Raw genomic sequence first — 22,363 nt, forward strand, 5'->3', positions numbered from 1 at the left:
TATACAGTTTATACTCAAATGTTTCCAATTGCTTCACAAATGTTCTTTATAACAATTGTTTTTCCTAATGCATGTTTCAATCAAGGTCTCTACATTGCATTTGTGTTTTTAGTGTCCTTGAATCTGGAAGAGTTCCTCATTCTTTCTGGCTTCATGACACTAACATTACTAAAGAATACAATTTAGTTCTTTAATGAATGCCTTCTTTTTAAATTTATTTTTTAAGTTTATTAATCTTTTCATGAAAAATCTGCACAGTCACCACAGATAAAATCACTGAATCTTTACTGCTTCTGTTGTCCAATCCCCAGCTCACTCTTGCCAGCACCAACATTGGCCTTTGCAGTCCCCCTGACTTTCTTCATCCTGTTCTTGCATTCTTTTCTCTTTTTCCTTGGGGTCTTCTTCTCATATAGGCCATGTCTTGCAAATCTATGTTTGGGTTCATTTTTCTTTACATAATCCAAGGAATCGTAAATCATGCTGAAGTGGAACAGAGTGTCGCAACTCAGAGAGAAGGCGGGGGTGGGTGGAAAGAGATCAACCAAAGAACTTGTATGCATATATGCATAACCCATGGACACAGACAATAGGGTGATGGAGGCTTGGGACAGGCTATAAGGGATCAATGGGGAAAAAATGGGACATATGTAATACTTTAACAATAAAGATTGTAAAATCAGTCAATCAATCAATCAATCAATCAATCATGTCAAAGCCACTTGTCTTACCACCATCAAAATAGGTTCTGAACACAAAGATGACATATGGTGTGGTTTTATACATTTTGGCTAGCCTTTTCCTAAATTTCTGTCTTGGCTACTGTTGCCTTCCCAGGGTGAAGGATGTCAATAACCATTTGTTTCCGCTAAAGTAGTCTGTTGGTCATGAACTTCCTCATCTGAATAGTTACTGTGTTGTTCATGATGGACATTGATCTTCAAGCAGCCAGGGAGTAAAAGATGAATGCCCTCTTAGCATGGGTCACCCGATTGTCTTCTCATGACTAGATTTAGGTTCTGTACCTTTGTCAGGCATACAATACAGACAGGTGTTCAGTTCTTAGTTTATTACATCAGGAGGCACATGAAGTCAGTTTGCCCCAGCAAGAAGACATTATCTTTGATCACTTTGTTAGTGCAATTTTTGTCACAATAAAGGGACAATTTTTCCTATATGTAAATAGTTTGATCCTGTTTAACAATACTGATGCAATGGTTACAGTTTCTACTCATGATTTTTGGCTTAACAAATTATTGCTGTGTTGGTAGCCAAATGTTTTGTCTTTTTATATTAACTGGATCAAAATCTGGAAGGACAAGGAATCTGATGCATGGTACATTAGCTTGGAAACCTCAAGAAATCAACATAAAAGTTAGAATAGCAAGAAAGCGTGTCTTGGAGTGGATTAGGTAGATGGCTTTAAACATAGGCCTTGCCAATCTTTGAATTTGTGGGCTGTTGAAGTTTATACTGTGGCTGGTGTTTGTAGGCATGTGATTGGTTATAAAAAGCACTGCCAGATTTGGAGGATTCACCCAATTTTTTGTCCGCTGTCTTTAAGTATGGAACCCTATCTGGGTTTAGTGAATAAAAGGATTCAGTTTAGGGATTAAAGTAATTGGGGCATGCAATTGAATGAGTAGATTCTGGACTCGGAAAGAAATTGTGATATTTTCCCCCAGTAGTCAGAAAATACTCTTGACTCTGGAGAACACATTTATCTTGTGAAGATTTCAAAATCCTTTGAGGGCAGGAGTTGTGGGGTAGGAGAAAAACACCCTTGTTAAGCTAGAACCTGTTCACCTCTAAGAGGTATTGCTTCTTTTCTAGCATCTCTGCCAGGACTGAGCATACAGAACTATATAGCAGGCACACACTGATCTCTGCTGTGCCTTAGTTTTGGAGTGCTAAGTACAAAGACGTAAGAATATAATTGATTCTTCCTTCTAATCTCCCCCACCCTTTTTACCATGTTTCTCAACTTTTGGTAAGAGACAGACTTTTATAGAAGTTCTGGTTCTGCTGCAAAAGGTACGCTATTGTAGATAGTCAGAGCCTGGGCAGATGGAAACAGGGTGAGTGCAACTACTGGCCACTTCAGGGGGGGTGAGCAGCTAGTGGGGGTCTGCACAGAGGAGGTGGCCGCGCTGGGATCCAGGCATGCCCTGTGGACTCCAATTGGCTCCCCTGCATGCAGATGTCCTAACCAGTATAGGAAGGTTGGCTAAGGGCTAGGATATCTCTAGGCTTCCTGACACTGGGTCTTATAGCCCCTCTTCCCCACTGACCCTGACAGACAGTTAGGGAGCTCGTGGGAGTCTCCCCCATTGGCCAATATGGTGCGGGGTGCAGGATGGTAGTGGTTCTTGTGCCAAAAAATGAATGGATAAGCAGCCAAAAGCTAGAAAGATGAATGGACAGGATCCTAGCATGCCAAAAGCTTACAAGACAATCGAATAGAAAAAAAGTGTTCCATCCCTATCCTTATAGGAACCAGGGGCTTGACCAGAAAGAGGGTATGGTCTTTGAGATGGGAATCCACCATTCTCCCAGGTTGTGGCACCTGAATAAACCTCTTTCCTTTTGCACTAGGAGCTGCCTCAGGAGTTTGACTTTCATAGGGGAAAGCAGCTGGATCTGTGTTTTGGTTACAGTAATAGGTGGTGAAAATAGAGTTTCAGACTGCCACAGGGAGGTAATATTTATACAGTGTTTGAGGATTAAAAGCTGAAAAAGCAGGGTTTGGGGAAAAGAATATGGCTTGGGTTGCTGCTTCTCATTGGCATTCTTAGGGAAACTCCAGAAGCAGCAATGGGGGAGTTCACATGAGCTCTATAGAACTGGTACAGACTGGCTGGCAAGGCTGAAAACAACATGATGTATCTTTATTATCATATTGTTTGTCAATCTTACTTCTCCAATGGATTATATAGTTATGAATTATTTATTATAATCCTATTCTGAGGGTGTATATCACAATGAAAATGGTCCAAAGATAAATTCTAGAAAAATCAGCATAGGAAGCCCTATTCCCTCTAATTTGTGCACCTGTGCCCCCATGCGCTCATGCAGAGTTGAGGAAGTAGTAAGTATTCTGTGGGGTGGAATGCCACCTTGCTTATGAAGTTTTCAGGTGTCTGTAGAAAACAGAGGCTGGCATATGTTTCTTTGAAGGATGACTGCTGAGCAAGAAGACACAAAGAACTGTGCAAGGGCCATGGCAAAGGGGAAGCCCTTAGGAAGGAGGATGGAGCACCTGCCCAATTCTCCACAGGATGATGGCTCTACCCTCTGTCCACACATCCCAATTTGGGGATTCAGAGGATAGGTGAGATTACCACTCTGCAATTTTGCCATATATTGCCAGAGCATGAAACAGGGAAATATAGGCTTGATGTCTTCATCTGGTGACCAGACAGAACCTCTAACTGCATTTTTAAAGAGGATCAATTCCTCATGACAAGAAACCTTTGAGGGCTTAGCCATTTATACATATAGAATCCACAGATTGGACTAGATGAGTAGGCATTCATTCACTCAACAGAATATATTTACTGAGTAATCACTATTTGTCAAGATTGTTTCTGGCAAAGGGACAGAAGAGTAAATCAAACTGACCAAGGTGCTGCTTTCCATTCATTGAGAGAGACAGAGAATACACACATGTACAAATAACATAATATGAAACATAAAAATAATTAATTTAGAAAGGACAGAGGGCAGCAAACTTATGCAATAGACAGGTATATAAAATACTGGCCACTGCTATATAGTACAAGCCTCACCAAAGTAAGAGAAGAGGCAGAGGAAAAGCAAGGAGGATGAGAAAGTGATACTTAAACAACAAAGTCCTATGCTCTATATAGTTTGGAAAGGAAGGAGAAAGAAGAGAATAAAGATAGGAGGAGATTTGAACAAAAATAAGACCAATATATTAATTACAAGAATTTTTAAGAAGGCCATTGGATTACAATTAGACTTCAGCAAAGCTTGAGAGAAATTTTTTTCTTTTTGGATTGGACTTATATGAAATATAAAAAAGTTGAAAAGTTTAAGCAGCCTCATTAAACATTAGGGTAAGATCTTGGCAAAGCAAAGATGGCAGTAATTATTGAAAATTTGCTAATCCATTTCACTCTTGTAGACTGATGAGTTGAGACTGCTTGATCAGAGCAGCATCCTCGAGTCCATCAAGTAAATGCTACAGTGTTTGACAGGCATCCCTCATGTGGTCAAAGGTTATGCTTTGTGTGGTATAGGGAAATATTATTCTACTATAATAATAAGCATTTATTTATATATTATATATTTTTTGGTATAGGGCTGATGCTTTGATAATTTTATATATCTGATTTACTCAGACTTTTAAAAAAGAGCTGGAGACTTGATTAATTCAATGTTAGAGATGCTGAACAAATTACCTGTTTTGATAAAATACTCAAGGCTATAGTATAACAGCTATGTAAAGAAGCCCAAGGCTACAGAGATATTTAAAATGAAATCACTCTGGCTGAGACCGAGCAGAATAAAAGATGGGCAAATGAGGAAAGATTGTAAAATGTCTTTTTGCTTTACATATAAGAGAAGGAAAGATATTTAATTTTGGGCTCTTATTTCTTTTGAGGAATTTATTACCAGAAGTATGCTCATTAATATTGCTGGCACTATGCTATTAGGAGTTATTTCTGTAGTTACTTGGGCTCATCACATAACTTCTCTTGAGCTGTAATGGAGAAAGTAGTTGGTTATCATTTGAAATTGGAGAGAGATCAAGGATTTCTGGCCTCCTAGAACAGTAATGTATGGCCTGATGTGATTCATTTCAGAGTGAAATCAACACTGGATAGCTCAGGTCTCAGGATGGTCAGTAGAAGAGCAGCCATGGGAAATGAAAGAAGGGCCACATTGGAAGAAGGGATGTGATACTGCGTGATCAACTGTGGGACTTTTTGTCTAGGGGTCCAGCCATAAAGAGTGGGCTTTAGTGCTTAAACATATTAGTTTATTGAACAAAAATTATAGGAAGACCAAGAGAAACATAGAGTTTGTAATAGGAATTCAAATAACTATTCCTCCACTCATGGGACTCGGGAGGGAGGGATTCTTTGTGTTGTTCTCCACCACACTCTCACCTTGCCTCTTTCCAAAGTTCATTCATGGCTGGGTCTCCCTGGTTCTCTCTTTAGATCTGCAGTGGCCAACAGGCAGCATGTAGTCCCTTTCCCCCACATGGAAAGCCCTCTGGGGCAAGTGTTGAATGGAGAGGTTGAGTTTAGCCACTGGCTCTGCCTGAGAATGAGTGGGTTAATCCAGTTAATTCCAGAGGAGTTCAAAGACCATTTTATTCTTGGGTACAAGCTTTGGCCTGCAATCCAGCTGATACTGCATCTTCAATTTACCTCTGACTCTACTATTTTCTCAATTGCTTCAGTCGCCAGAGAGGAAAGGGATGAACAAAGCTTTGCAAAAAGTACCAATGACTGGGTTACCAGAGAAATCAAGGAAGAAATTAAAAACATCCTGGAAATAAATGACAATGAAAACACAACAATCCAAAATCTATGGGACACACCAAAAGCAGTTTTGAGAGGGAAGTTCATATCCTTACAAGCCTATTGCAATAAACTAGAAAAAAGGGTAACAGATGATCTAACTCTACAACTCAAAGAGTTAGAAAAGGAGCAACAAGAAAAGCCCAGTGTAAGCAGAAGGAAGGAAAAAACAAAAATCAGAGCACAGGTAAACGACATAGAGACGAAAAAAGCAATACATAAGATCAACAAAACCAAGAGCTGGTTCTTTGAAAGAATAAACAGGATAGATGGAACTCTAGCCAGGCTAACCAAGAAACAAAGAGAGAGGACCCAAATAAACAAAATCAGAAATGAAAGAGGTGAAATAACAACAGACCCCACCGAAATACAACGGATTGTTACAAAATACTACGAACAACTCTATTCCAACAAACTGAACAACCTGGAGGAAATGGACATATTCCTAGAAAAATACAACCTTCCAAAACTCAATCAGGAAGAATCTAAAAATCTCAATAGACCAGTGACTTGGGAAGAAATTGAAACAGTCATCAAAAAGCTTCCAGCAAACAAAAGCCCAGGGCCAGATGGCTTCACAGGAGAGTTTTACCAAACATTCAAGGAAGAACTAAAACCTATCCTCCTCAGACTATTCCAAAAAATTCAAGAGGAAGGAACACTTCCAAACTCCTTCTATGAAGCCAGCATCACCCTAATACCAAAACCAGATAAAGACAATTCAATGAAAGAGAATTATAGGCCAATATCCCTCATGAACATAGATGCCAAAATCCTCAACAAAATTCTAGCAAATCGACTCCAGAAGAACATCACAAAGATCATACACCATGACCAAGTAGGATTTATTCCAGGAATGCAAGGATGGTACAATATCCGCAAATCAATAAACGTGATACATCACATAAACAAATTGAAAGATAAAAATCACATAGTCATATCAATTGATGCAGAAAAAGCATTTGATAAAATCCAACACCCTTTCCTGATAAAAACTCTTAACAAGGTGGGAGTACAAGGATCATACCTAAATATAATAAAAGCTATATATGATAAACCCACAGCCAACATCATACTCAATGGGCAAAAACTAAAACCATTCCCTCTAAGAACAGGAACAAGACAGGGATGCCCACTCTTGCCACTCCTGTTTGACATAGTACTGGAAGTACTAGCCATTGCAATTAGACAAGAGGAGGAAATAAAAGACATCCAAATTGGAAAAGAAGAAGTAAAGTTATCCTTATTTGCAGATGACATGATATTGTACATAAAAAACCCAAAAGACTCCATTAAAAAACTAATTGACTTAATAAATGAATTTGGCAATGTAGCAGGATACAAAATTAATGCCAAGAAATCCATGGCATTTCTATACACCAACAGTGAAACTACAGAAGCAGAGACTAAAAAATCAATTCCATTTACCATCGCACCAAAAAAATTGAGATACCTAGGAATAAATTTAACTAAGGAAGTAAAGGACCTATATGCAGAAAACTACACGACACTGAAAAAAGAGGTAGAGGAAGATGTAAGGAGATGGAAGAACATACCATGTTCATGGTTTGGTAGAATCAACATCATCAAAATGTCCATACTTCCTAAAGCAATCTATAGGTTCAATGCACTCCCCATTAAAATACCAACGGCATATTTCACTGACCTAGAAAGAACTCTCCAAAAGTTCATTTGGAACAATAAAAGACCCCGAATAGCCACAGCAATCCTGAGAAAGAAGGGTAAAGTAGGAGGGATCTCAATACCAGACTTCAAACTGTATTACAAAGCCACTGTTCTCAAAACAGCCTGGTACTGGCACAAGAACAGACATATCGATCAATGGAATAGAATCGAGAACCCAGATATCAACCCAAATCACTATGCTCAATTAATATTTGACAAAGAAGGCACGAATATACAATGGAGTCAAGACAGTTTCTTCAATAAATGGTGTTGGGAAAATTGGGCAGACACATGCAAAAGAATGAAACTAGATCACCAACTTACACCATACACAAAAATAAACTCAAAATGGATACAGGACTTAAACATCAGACGGGAAACCATAAAAATACTAGAAGCATCCACGGGCAGCAAAATCTCAGACGTATGCCAAAAGAACTTCTTCACTGATACTGCCCCTAGGGCAATGGAAGCTAAAGAGAAAATAAACAAATGGGACTACATCAAAATAAAAAGCTTTTTTACAGCAAAAGAAACCATCAACAAAACAACAAGAAAACTCATGGTGTGAGAGAACATATTTGCAAACAACACCACTGATAAAGGTTTAATCTCCAACATCTACAGACAGCTGATACAACTAAATAAAAGGAAGATGAATGATCCAATTAAGAAATGGGCAATGGACTTAAATAGAATATTTTCAAAGGAAGACAGAAGGAAGGCCAAAGGGCACATGAAAACATGCTCAAAGTCACTAATTATCCGAGAGATGCAAATCAAAACAACAATGCGGTACCATCTCACACCTGTCAGAATGGCCAACATCAACAAATCAACAAACGACAAGTGTTGGCAAGGTTGTGGAGAAAAAGGAACCCTCGTGCACTGCTGGTGGGAATGCAGATTGGTGCAACCACTGTGGAGAACAGTGTGGAGTTACCTCAAAAAACTGAAAATGGAACTCCCATTTGATCCAGTAATCCCACTTCTAGGAATATATCCCAAGAAACTAGAAACACCAATCAGAAAGGATATATGCACCCCTATGTTCATAGCAGCACAATCTACAATAGCCAGAATTTGGAAACAGCCTAGGTGCCCGTCAGCAGATGATTGGATCCAAAAACTATGGTACATCTACACAATGGAATACTATGCTGCCATAAGAAAGAAGGAATTCTCATCATTTGCAGCAACCTGGATGGAATTGGAGAACATCATGCTGAGTGAAATAAGCCAATCAATGAAAGAGAAACACCACATGACCTCACTCATTTGTGGATAATAAAGATCATTATAAACTGATGAACCAAAAGATAGATATAGAGACAGTAAAGCAACAAGCAGTTTGTCAAATTACAGTGGGGAGGGGAAGAGGATTTGGGGGAGATAATAGATCAACCGAAGGACTTGTATACATGCATATAAGTACAACCAATGGACATAAAACTCTGGGGAGGGAGGGGATTTGTGGGAGGGAGGGAGAGGGGCAAAAAAAAAAAATCAATAAAATATGTAAAAATAAATAAATAAATAAATGGTAAAAAAAAAATAAATTAAAAAAAAAAAGTACCAATGATCTCTGGGTAACAGTGAGAGAGATCATGTGCATAAACAGATGTCAAGGACAGACACAGGCTGCACAGCCACACACACAGAGGTTGGCTGTGCTTAGCCTGGTGGCACCTAACAGTGCCATTTGGATGCCTTCTTTGAAAAAATATATTCAGTTCCTCTGTCCATTTTAAAAATTATATTGTTTATTTTCTTTCTTGTTATAGAATTGTATGGATTCTTTGTATCTGATAGATATTAACCCTTTATCTAATGAGTGCTTTGCAAATATTTTCTCCCATTTCATACGTTGCCTTTTCCTTTCCTTTCCTTTCCTTTCCTTTCCTTTCCTTTCCTTTCCTTTCCTTTCCTTTTTAATTTTCTTCTCTTCCCTTCCCTTCCTTCCCTTCCTTCCCTTCCCTTCCTTCCCTTCCCTTCCTTCCCTTCCCTTCCCTTCCCTTCCCTTCCCTTCCCTTCCCTTCCCTTCCCTTCCCTTCCCTTCCCTTTTCTTTTCTTTTCTTTTCTTTTCTTTTCTTTTCTTTTCTTTTCTTTTCTTTTCTTTTCTTTTCTTTTCTTTTCTTTTCTCTTCTCTTCTCTTCTCTTCTCTTCTCTTTTCTTTTCTTTTCTTTTCTTTTCTTTTCTTTTCTTTTCTTTTCCGTTTCTTTTCTTCTTTTTCTTCTTCTTCTTCTTCTTCTTCTTCTTCTTCTTCTTCTTCTTCTTCTTCTTCTTCTTCTTCTCTCTCTCTCTCTCTCTCTCTCTCTCTCTCTCTCTCTCTCTCTCCTTCTTTTGTTTTTTTACTTAGATGTAGATACACTTATTGATTTTTGCTTTTGTCCCTTGTGCTTTGGGCATATATAAAAAAATAATTGCCAAGACCAATGTTAAGGAAAACCTTTTCTATGTTTTCTTCTATAGTGTGAGGTCCTATGTTTAAGACTTTAAACCATTTTGAGTTAATTTTTGTGAATGTTGTAAAATAAAGATCCAATACTTTTTCTGCATGTGGCTCTCTAGTTATCCAAGTATCATTTGTTGAAGACATTATTCTGTCCCCATTGAGTGCTCTTGGCTCCCTTGTCAAATATAGTTGACCATAAGTATGGGGGTTTATTTCTGGGCTCTCTATTCTGCTCCATTGGTCTATATGCCCATTTTTATTCAACATTATACTGTTTTAATTACTATTGTTTTGCAGTATAGTTTGATATCAGGAATGCCTCTGGCTTCGTTCTTTTGTTTTTTAGGATTATTTTTGGATTTCCTGAGTCTTTTGTGGTTTCATACACATTTTAGAAATGGTCTTTCTATTTCTATGAAAAACGACATTGAAATTTTGATAGGAATTGAATTGAATTGAATCTATAGATGGCATTGGTAGTTTGGATATTTTAACACTATTAATGTTTTCAACACATAAGTATGTGATATATCTCCATTTATTTGTGTCCTCTTCAATTTCTTTCATCAAGGTCTTATAGTTTTTAGTGTATAGATCTTTTCATTTATTGGTTAAATGTGTCCCAAAGTACTTTAAAATTGTTTTTGATGCTACTGTGAATGGGATAGTTTTCTTTATTTCTTACTCAGATGTTTTATTGTTAGTGTATAGAAACACAACTGATTTGTATATGTTGATTTTATATTCTGCAATTCACTTGAATTTATTTATTAGTTCTAACAATTTTTTTTCCAAATTCCTGTCGTTTAACTTCTTTGCTCTACTTGACTGCAGATACTCTTTACTGAATATTTTATTTCATCCATTGAGCTCTCTAGGTTCTGTTTGGTTCCTTTTTTAATTATTTCTATCTCTTTGGTAATTATCTCATTTTGAACCTGTGTTTTTAATGATTTCCTTGAATTGTCTTTCTGAGTTTTCTTGAAATTTATTGAGTTTCTTCATGCAGAAGATAACTTATAGCATTATATGCTTATATTGGGAAATAAAAAAAAAAAAGCTTTAACTAAATAATATCCTCTCTACCTTACAAAACCTGGGGGTGTTGGATGGTATTCAGCTAAGAAAATGAAGTGGAACTGCTGATTTCTGAAGCTTCCTCCTATGCAGCTTTCTCCTTTCTGGCACTCAGTCCTGCACACTCTAGCCCCTTTGGCCCTCCGGGACCTCCAGATCTATCTGTTCTACTCAGGGACTCCGCTGGGCTCTTCCTGCGTTACCCTTTCCCTGTGTGCTGGCATGGGAATTCTTGCTGAGGCAATCACAGGAATCACCTTGTTTCCCTTCTCTGAGAGGTCATCACATTGCTAATACCCAATGTTTGGAAACTATATTTATTATATTTTATCTGCTTCTAAAAGGAGTTTCATGTTGGGGGGTAAATATGCTCCAGATCTCTCCATCTTTGCAGAAATTAAAATCTTGTAAATTTTTTAATAGAGAAAACGTTTTCAACTTCAAAAAGTTTTAGAATTATTTTAAAATTCTGATTACTTGTCTCTATCCTATAGAAATCTACAGAATCTAATTTTATGGTGAAATTTGGGTATTTGCATTTTTACGCACTTTTCTAAAAATTTGGCTGTAGATGGCCAAAGATTCAAATTTAAAAAACCACCTGGGTAAGAAATTTGAAAGAAAGTTAGACAGAAATGTCATAATCTTCCTATGGAAGCTTTTATATAAACAATACAGAGTCATTTCAGAATTCATGGTAGTCAAGAGAAATTTTATAAGGCCAATCTGTCAGCTTTCCACATTAAGGCCAATATATACCTGAAAAATATATCTATGGATGACAGAATAAACCATATAGTATTGAAAGTGCCAATGACACTGGAAATTTAAGTTGAGAAGGTTGTTAGTGGCATTTTAAAAATACAATTAAAATAGGGTATCATTTTTGTGGAGCTTTATTTTTAAAAACGCCAAGATAATGCAACTGACTTTAATTAAACTCTTCTTTTTTTTGTATTTAATTTTTTAAAATAAATATATTTTATTGATTTTTTACAGAGAGGAAGAGAGAGGGATAGAGAGTTATAAACATCGATGAGAGAATCATAGATCACCTGTCTCTTGCACACCCCCTACTGGGGATGTGCCCGCAATCAAGGTACATGCCCTTGACCGGTATCGAACCCGGGACCTTTCAGTCCGTAGGCTGACGTTCTATCCACTGAGCCAAACCAGTTTTGGCTGTATTTAATTTTATTCTTCTATTACCAGTGCTTAGAAGAAGGAAACAAATTAAAACTTCCTTCTTGATAAAAACATCAAAGATAAAATATTTTAACTAGAAATTAATAATTGTAAGAATTGTTAACATGAGCCCAAACAGTTATGAAATAATTAAAAACATCCTTCATGCCATTAAATGGGAGATTCACTCCAAGTACATGCACTGCACAGACAGGGATATTAAGAGAGACAGCCAGAGGCTCTGATGACAACCAAATGAAATGTCTGATTCAATTTGCATGAGTAACTTTTCCTTTTCCGCTGTCAGTGTATTTGTTTCACAATAACGTTTTTTTTCTATTTAAAACTTATGATTTTTTTTCTGTAATATTCCATTTAATATTTTTGGACCATGGTTGACAGTGAGTAACTGAGACCACAGAAAGTGAAACTGTCAATGGGGACAGGGAAGTACTGTGGCTGCTATTTGGATGATCTATCTTTTTCCATCTTTTTATTTTTAATTTATTTTGTTATATTAAAATCAAAAAAGTGTGTCTCCTGTTGAATGTATCAAATTCCTTTCTATTTTGTCATTGCTGGTTTTGCTGGATTTATTTCTGCCATTTTACCTTGCATTTCCTATTATCATATATTTTATTCTTCCCTTATGGTTTTATTTTGCATTTCAATGTTATTTTTTAAAATATATTTTTTACTAGAGGCCTAGTGCATGAAATTCATGTATGGGTGTGTGTGTGTGTCCCTCAGCCCAGCCTGCACTCTCTCCAATTTGGGACCTCTTGAGGAATGTCCGGCTGCCCCTTAGGCCTGATCCAATGGGATAGGGCCTAAAGGGGCAGTTGGACATCCTTCTCACAATCCAGGACTGTTGGCTCCCAACTGCTCACCTGCCTGCCTACCTGATTGTCCCTAACTGCTTCTGCCTGCCAGCCTGATCACCCCCTAACCATTCCCCTGCCAGCCTGGTCAACATCTAACTGCTCTCCTGCTGACCTGGTCACCCCTAACTTCCCTCCCATACCAACCTGGTTGCCCCTAACTGCCCTCCCTTGATAGCATGGTTGTTCCAACTGCCCTCCCCTGCTGGCCTGGTTGCCCCAACTGCCCTCCCCTGTAGGCCTAGTTGCTCCCAACTGTCCTCTCCTGGCAGCCCAGTCACCCCTAACTGCCCTCCCGTGCTGGCCCAGATGTCTCTAATTGCTCTCCATTGCAGGCCTGGTTGCCCATAATTGTCATCCCCTGTTGTCCTGGTCACCCCTAACTGCCTTCCCCTACTAGCCTGGTTACCCCTAATTGCTCTCCCCTGCAGGCCTGGTTGCCCCCAACTGCCCTCCCCTGCCAGCCTGGTTCCTCCCAACTGTCCTCCCCTGCAGGCCTGCTTCCTCTTCACTGCCCTACCCTGCAGTCCTGTGTCTCCCCCCCACCCCCCCAACTGCACTCCCTTGCAAGCCTGGTCCCCTATAACTTCCCTCCCCTGCTGGCCTGATTGCCCACTACTGCTTTCCCCTGCTGGCCATCTTGTGCCCACATGGAGGCAGCCATCTTTGACCACATGGGGTGGCCATCTTGTGTGTTAGAGTGATGGTCAATTTGCTTATTACCTCTTTATTATATAGGATTGTTGATAGTATTACAGATAGCTCCCATTTCCCCCTCCTTTATCCCCTTCCTCCCAACTCCTAACCATCCTACCCTATTGCCCATGTCCATGGGCTGCACATATTATCTAATAAAGAGGGAATATGCTAATTGACCCTAACACCATCACAAATATGGCAGTGCCCACAGCCAATAAGGAGGGAATATGGTAATTGAGTTCCATGCCCCCCAAAGATGGTGATGCCCACAGCCACAAGATGGCAGCGCCCAGTCCCCTCAGCCCCACCAGGATGGCAGGCATGTAGCAAGGCTGGGTTCACCCCCAGGCAGGCCCAGCCACTCCATGAACCTGCCTCTGGAGTCCCCCAGTCCCTTCAGCTCATCAGCCACCCAGGGCCAGCCCAGAGCACAGGCATCCCTTGGATAGTGGCTGCCCAGCCTCCCAGGGCTGCCCGAGGTTCAGGCAAGCCTCAGATGGCAGCTGCCCAGCCTCCCATGGCCACCTGAGGCTCAGGTAACCAGGACCAGCCAAAGCTTGCGCTGTCACCAGTGTCAGTAGCAGAGGTGTGATGAGGTATCACCTTCCCCTGATTGCCAGGTTGCCTCCCACCCCTGAGGGATCCTGGATTGTGAGAGGGGGCAGGCTGTACTGAGGGACCCCCTCTCCAGTGCATGTATTTTCACGCACTGGGCTCTAATCTTCTATAATAAAAGACTAAAATGTGAATTGTTCCCTCAGGAGTTTGACTGACCTGGTTTCAACCACTCACTATGATATGTGATGACCACCAGGGGGCAGTGCAGAATGAAGGAAGGCCCTGGTCAGCAGCTGGAAGTCCCCCATTGGCCCTGATGGCTGGCCAGGCCTGGGGACCCTACCTGTGCATGAATTTCGTGCACTGGGTCTCCAGTAAGTTTATAAATTCTTTGGTTAATCTCTTCCCATCCCCTGAATTCCATACCCAGGTTTGTCAGTCTATTCTATGCCTTTATGCTTCAGATCTTATTTTGTTGGTCAATTTATTTATTTTTTATTAGATTCCACAAATAAGTGAGATTATGTAATACTTACCCTTCTCATATTGGCTTATTTCACTTAGCATTATATTTTCTAGGTCCATCCATGCTGTTTCAAAGGGTAAGAGATCCCTCATTTTTTCACAGCTATATAGTATTCCATAATGCAAATGTCCCACAACTTTTTTATCTATTCATCCACTGATGGGCACTTGGGCTGTTTCCAAATCTTAACTATTGAAAATAATACTGCTATGTTATTTCTGACTGGTATTTAGGGGTTTTCATAATAATTTTTAAAAGGGTGGATAGATTCTAACAAAACTCAAAAAGTTCCAAAATTTACCCATATTTTTAAGTTTGTTCTGCCACTTTGAAACATAAATGCTTTCCTATGCATTTATATTTTTCAAATGGAGATAGTCATCACCATCTTATAGATTTCAATAAAGTTCTGTAGCTAGGTAGCAGTCAGAGATATATAGACACTATGTAACATCAAGCTACAATTTGTGGCATCATCAGTATTTTATTTTATTTATTTATTTATTTAAAAAATATATTTTATTGATTTTTTACAGAGAGGAAGAGAGAGGGACAGAGAGTTAGAAACATCAATGAGAGAGAAACATCACATCGATCAGCTGCCTCTTGCACACCCTCTACTGTGGATGTGCCTGCAACCAAGGTACATGCCCTTGACCAGAATCAAACCCGGGACCCTTCAGTCCTCAGGCCGATGCTCTATCCACTGAGCCCAACCGGTTTCGGCAATCATATCTGTATTTTAAATAACATTGCAATTTTCCTCTCTAATCCTGCTCATCATATTCTATCATTTTGTTAGTCCTGTGGCAACTTTAAACATCACAGAGTTATTAAATTTTATGTGAGAGAATCTATGACTCATTCATTTTCTTGATTTAAATCTGCAATTAATGTAATTTGCCAAATGCTTTCATTTATAGTTTTGAAAGTATTTTTATTAAATTTCATACATTGTTTTGCATACTTTACTGTATAACAAAGTACCTCCACATTTAGCAGTTTTAAACAATGAGTCTGTGCTCATGACTGGTTGGGTAGGAATTTAGACAGGGTTCATCTGGGTCAGTGGTTGGCAAACCGCAGCTCTCATGTGGCTCTTTGGCCCCTTGAGTGTTCTAACGCCACTTCTTCAAAATAGACTCACCCAGGCCGAAAACTGGCTTCTGTGCACGGACCACAAAGTTTCAATTGCACTGTATGTGCGCACACACATGTGATATTTTGTGGAAAAGCCACACTCAAGGGCCCCATGTGGCTTGAGAGCCGCTGTTTGCTGATCACTGATCTGGGTAGTTCTCGTTTGGTGTCACTCCTGCAGATGTAATCAGACATTGATTAGAGCTTCTTTCATTTGACAGCTTAACTTAGGTAGATGCCCAAACTGGCCCAGGACACCAACATGCAACCTCTGTAGCAATGTAAGAGTAGTCAGTCTTCTTACTTGAAAGTTTAGGGTTCCAAGTGCAAGGTTGAAGCAAAGTGGAAGCTGCATTGTCTTATATGACTTGGCCTTGACAGTTCACTGTGTCACTTCTAATATACTCTCCTCTTAAAAGTGGTCAGAAGCCCACCTTGATTCAGGGTGTGTGTGAGTTAGACTTTACCTCTCAACGGAGCAAGGTCACATTGTAGAAAAGCAATTGAGATAGGAGATATTGTTGCAACCACCTTTGGGAAATACAATCTGCCACACATGAAAATACAGGTGAAATCACATTTTGGATCCCAGAAAATGATGGCCATACCTATATATATAAAACCCTAATATGCAAATATACCAAATGGCAGAACAACTGAACAACTGGTGGCTGTGATGTGCACTGACCACCAGGGTTGCACTCAGAACATGGCAGGCATTGGCAGCAGAAGGCAGAGTGTGGAACATGGCAGGCATCAGCCGTGGCGAGATGATGGAGCAGGTAAACAGGATGCCAGACCAAGGTGGGGTGCTGGTCACTGTCATTGGGGTGAGCCTCTGATGGTTACTGAAAATTCTTTGCTCCTGCACGCTGTGGTCCTGCCCAGCTTTCACACCTGCTTCCAGCATCAGCACCCACTTGTCGGTGCCAGCAGCAGGCACCGACTTTAATTGCTCTTCACCTTCAGTGGGTGCAAGCGGGACTGGCACCATCAGTGCGTGGGAGTGGGGCTTCCAGCAGACAGGGGACCAGGGGCCATGGGAGGAGGGGCAGGGTGGGGGCATGGAGGATGGGCTGAGATCCGCCTCTGTGCCCATTGCAGCCCCTTGGTTACTCACATTTTACTTCTCCCCACCCCCCCATCATTCAGCCTTCTGAACTTTGATCTACTCAGTTTTATGCCAGGCTTTATACTTATGCAATGAGTTATGTCAGGGTCTGTAACACAAAATGCTAATATGAAGTGATTAGGTGATAATTCTAGGGATTGTTTTAAGCTTGTCTGACTTACTACTCTACTCTTCTTTCATTCCTCTGATATTTTCACTATTCTTACCTGTTTTGTTAGCCTTTAATCAAAATGATCTATATGCTTGCTAAAGTTATCCTCATTGGTACTCTCACAGAATCCTCATCTCATCTCACCACCATGGATAGGAAAGACTTTAGAACCTATAATATTTAAAGCATAGTTTCAAATTTCAGAAGGTCCTGACAGTTTTCCATAATATCTACTGATAAATATGAAGCAACGTTTTAAAAATATGTATATTTTTATCAATTTCAGAGAGGAAAGGAGTAGGAGAGATAGAAACATCAATGATCAATGCTCAACCACTGAGCCACACCTGTTGGGCAAAGGTTGTTGTGTTTTTTTTAAAAATAATTTTTATTGATTTCAGAGAGGAAGGGAGAGGGAGAGAGAGATTGAAACATCAATGATGAAAATCATTGATTGGCTGCCTCCTGCACGCCCACACTAGGGATTGAGCCCACAACTCAGGCATGTGCTCTGATCGGGAATCGAAGCATGACCTCCTGGTTCATAGATGCTCAACCACTGAGTTATACCAGCTGGGTGGGCAAAGGGTTTTTGATGCATAGGAGCATTCTAGCCTTTGTAGCAGAAGTTTAATTTTAACCCTTTAGTGTCCACCATGGACCTTATAAATGGTGTGGAGTCATTATCATAGCTTAAACCTCCCTAGGTGAGATTAAAATAAATAAATAAATAAATGAATGAGAGAGCAAGAGAGCATAAGAGTGAGGGAGGGAGAGAGTGTCTCCTTTAACTGGAGATACAGTTTGATCCCAATCAAAGAACCCCAGGAGAGCACCTGATACAGTAGACCCCGAGAAACATTTGCTATATATAGTAAAATATAATCCACATTCCTCTGGTGCTGACCACGTACTAGATAGACACTAGTTCATGGCTGCAAAGAAGTATGAAGAGCCGATCATCAAACAAGCCGCGAAGATACCACTCAATCACAGAAGTAGACAGCAAACAAAACAGTTCTGTTCTCTGTAAGATCCAAAGCTAGTAGTACAACCATAAGTCATGATCTTGGGAAAAATAGACAGACCTAATGTTCTTAGGACACCTTTTGTGTGCTAGTTGGTCATTTCCCTATCTCACTGAATCCTTAAAACAGTGATGCAAGAGAGAAACAGACTGAGGAACTGAGGAAGCAGAGAGGGGCATGAAGGGCCCAAAGTCAGGCTTTTTTCAAAGGGAAGGAGAACAAACACAAGTCACCAACTCCAATGTCAACTTCTCTCCCTGGCTGTGACCCATATCCTCAGGAGAGAGCAAGACTCCCTAAACTTTCTTAAAGAGATATTCTCTTCATCTCACCCTTAGATGCTATGCATGAATGAGGCTAATTTGTAGGGAATTCTGTAATATTGATTGTACCATTTCTGAGAGAGTATCTGTTGTCCAAACTGACCAGGGTTCAATTTTTTCAATGGCCACTGGAGGGCTCCCCACTGTAAGCTTTACAGATAATCACCAGGTACGTATTACTTTTTTTTTTCTTTTTTTTCTTTTTTTTAGTCTCTGAAGTTTGATTAATCCCAGGCCTTTGGGAGTTGGTGAGTGACTGTGTCACACTTAAAAAAGAGGGATGAATAATATTTAGACTGAACCAGATTGAGTCAACTTTGGGCAGAGGTCACACAAGGATCTTGCCACACAGTTCTGTCTGTAGCCCTGGGGCCAGGCTGCCCACGTGGATTCAATCAGTGCACCTGCACCTCTGACCCACAGCACTGCATCTGCATTGTGCCTCCTTTGTTGACCACCAGCTTCTCCCTGCTCTCTGCCTTGGACTCTGCCCCTGGGAGATGAGGCCTCAGCCAGGACAAAGATTTAATCTGTTCACTACTGGAGCCTTGGAATATTTTTCAAAGTGGCCCTCCAGGCTCTTCCTTATGCTGTCTTAAAGCAAAGGGGGAGGGCATAAGGAGGAGGCTCAGGAGGTTTGATTTTGCTCTCAGACAAAAGGCACTCTGCTCTCTACAACTTTTCCCTTTTGGTTAATACTTTCCCCTGCCTGGTGCATTTAATTTAAAATACAGAGAGAAAACGAAATGGTGAGCACAGTGCAATATATTGTAATGGCAGAATTTATATCACAACAAGTGCAATTTTTAGATTCAGAGATCGCCGAACTGTACCAAAAAGAATGAAAACTGGTGTTTAGATGCTCAAAGATAGTTGAGTATTTCTTAATGATTTCACTAGAAAGTTGCTTGAAAAATAAAGTGGAATGTTAAATAGGGTTTTCTCAATGAAATACTCTGCCAAAGTTTAAACAAGAATTATTTCATGGAAAGGTAAATTACTCCACCTCTGGAATGACTTTCAACAGGGTGCTGACCTCCATCAGAAGAAATCAGCAGAGGGTCATGTGCTTCATGACAAAATCAGGTAGACACAAAGACTAGGTATGTGCTGTCCTATTGTGTCAAATCAGCAACAATAGACAACACTTGGGAGAGAAGAAATGCTGAATATCAGGTTCATTACTATGTTTTTGAGACCAGAGAGCCAATGAAAAGCATATCTCTAACTTGAGCTACCACATGCAAACTGTCCTTTCATTTAGAAATCATTGGTCTCCTTAACCACTTGGTACCCGTATGATTTGAAACACAGATGCATGAAGCAGGAAAACAGTTGACTCAAGTCTGCCTGCTTGTGGTATGTGTAATGACAGTAGCTTAATGCATGATTTTTGCCCATGTGTACTTAATGTAAAATAACGAGGTCCCGCTGTTAATGTCATTTCTATCTTCACCCCTTCAAGCAGTGACCTGAGATGTTTGAGGCCTTTTGTAAGAGACCTATATGGGCGCAAACTATATAGTAGGCTCAGTGTTCTAAAAAAAAGTCAGAATCAAGGCCACGAATCAAACCTGAGAGTAGAGCAGATACTTTTATGGGCCCAGGTTTGACCAGTCCAGTATGTAAATACCCACCAACCTAGAAGCCTGACAGCAAGTTTCCATCCCCATAGGAGAGAAGTAAGCAGCAGTGTCTGTCTATGAGGTTTGGTTCTAACGACATTAAATTGCCAACCCCAATCTCTGCAGCTTTCATCTCAGAAAATTCCACCCTTAGATGTTCATGGTCTGCAGTTCCACCCATAGTCTGGATCCTGGGATGCTGCTTGGGTGGTATGTAGGGTAAGTCCTATCCTGGCCAGATCCCATCTACAGCCCGAGCCATCATCATGGCTAAGTAACTGTAGGTGGGAAGGCCTTCAAGACATGAGCTGCTAAATCCTGAAGCAACCGCCTCTGCACTACTCACTATTAATTATTTAATTGACTAACAGAGGAAATAGATACGTAATACCCTGAGAGGTTTAGCCTTATCCTAGGTTCAATTTAAGCTAATCATCAGTCTTTCTGGAAAATGCCTATGTGGGTTTTTCTCAGTCAGAGCTCTCAGCACGTCTGAACAAAGCCTTCCTGTGCTGTCTGACACAGCTATGTTTGGACTCACATCCTGTAAGATTGCATGACCAAGAGGCTTCGGTGGTGCTCTGGGCCAAGTCAGATCAGCTCAATGGCCAACATACACCTCTATGAAAGAAAATCTACATTTCCCTGATGGGAAGGAATGTGAGAGAATAGGGTACTCCATGTTGAACTTGAAAAAAAAATTAAGCACAGAAAATTTACTCTTTTCAACCATCAGGGGCACAGAGTAAGGGAGTATTTTTCAAGAGATGAGAGGGGAAGTAATAAGAAGAACTTCTCTGTCTAAAGCCATTTAGACAAGTCAGAGAATATTTTTTGTTGGTTCTTGGCACTGCTTTATCATAACGTGGCCGGACAGCTTGCTGGATACAGAGTCTGGAATGGCAGGGAAGGCTAGCATAACCTCAAAGAGCTTCTCAGAACAGTTTGCAAGATGTAGGGGCTTAGATAGAGAGGTCACAGTCATTTGAAGCAGCCATTCTTTTAGAAGCACATGCAAAATAAATATTATATATGAGCCCAAGATCTCAAATGTAGAGCAGTGTTGCTGCCAATTGGATTAAAATAAGGAATCAGGTAGGATAAGTAAGTTTGTGAATTGTCTGGTGTCCTTTGCATTTCCATTAGAGGGCATTCTTGCTACAGGAATTGCTGGATTTTCTTGTCATCAGAGAGCCTTTTCTTCCCAGGCAGGTCTGCATGATAGGTGGTCCAAACTGGCAAACCGTATGCCAAACAAGGTAAGAGAAGTTGAGAGGAAACAATATGGCATTTCTTTTTTCCTGCTTTCAAATCAGAAGTGCATACCCAAGGTTAACAGAAAGAGGCTTGGGCCCAAAGTGTTTTCCTGGGACTTTTTTTTTTCTCTTCTTTTTTTTTTTCATTTCACAGACCTCGTACACAGTACATCCATGGACTGCCAGAGCCTTCCCAGGGGGAGGCTGAAAGGGGAGACAGTTGATTTTCCAGAGAGATTGTGCAAATGCAGCCAAGCAAACAGGAAGGTGCCTTGAGTCCTAGACGGGGGCCCTTCCTCTCCATGTGCAGTCACTGGGGCCCTGTGTGTGGGGAGCGAGGCCCAGCCTGAAGCAAACTGAGCACCTTCTTTAGCATTCTCCAACCCCGGTGCTGCCCCTCCAGCCAGCTGCTTCCCCAACCCTGATCCAGTCGGGGCATCTGTGTTGTTTGCATGCATGCATGTGTGGCATGTGTGTGGGGAATGTAATACATGCACACACCCCCAAGTGAGTCCTCAAGGCATGCACGTGGGGGGTCTGGAGTAATTCTTAGAGTCTGAGATACAGGGAATGGTATTGACAAAGTGGTTGATCCTTGCCCTGGCCATGCTATGAAGGCAGAGCCACATGGAAAGTTATGGTTTCCGATGGGTGACAAAGCACCTATACTTCTGAGTGCACCTATGCAGTGGGGGTGAGGCAAAATGAGAAGTTGCTTGCTGCCATGCAAGACACTGGCCGATCTTTATCCTAAACCTAGAGGATAGTACTCTGCTGCGTGGGGTCTATTCGCCTCTAAAGCTGTGTGTCTCAGGTCAGGCTGCTCTAACAAAGTCCTGGGGGCTATGACCAGCAGATATTTCTTTCTGACAGTCCCAGATCAGAAGGCCAGAACAGTCAGGTGTGGGCAAGAGCCTTCTTCCCGGTTGCAGACTGCTGACTTCTCCCACATGGCAGGAAGAGAGTGAGGGAGATCTGTGGAGTCCCTTTTATAAGGGCACAAGTCCCATTCCTGGAGGCTCTGCCTTCATAACCTAATTACCGTATTTTTCGGACCATAAGACGCACTTTTTTCCCCCCCAGAAG

At 40.7% G+C, this 22,363-nt stretch overlaps 1 pseudogene across 1 annotated transcript; it reads right to left on the reverse strand.

The window, feature by feature from the left end:
* Nucleotides 1–284: 284 nt before the first annotated feature.
* LOC311619745 (small ribosomal subunit protein eS24-like) lies at nucleotides 285–925 on the reverse strand (annotated as a pseudogene). The gene is made up of 2 exons: nucleotides 713–925; nucleotides 285–483 (listed from the first exon to the last, which is right to left on the reverse strand). The product of its transcript is annotated as a small ribosomal subunit protein eS24-like (transcript).
* Between the last annotated feature and the right edge of the window lie 21,438 nt (nucleotides 926–22,363).

This window comes from Pipistrellus hanaki, assembly GCF_964339955.1.
Source record: "Pipistrellus hanaki genome assembly, chromosome: 3".
In the NCBI taxonomy this organism is placed as follows: Eukaryota; Metazoa; Chordata; class Mammalia; order Chiroptera; family Vespertilionidae; genus Pipistrellus; species Pipistrellus hanaki.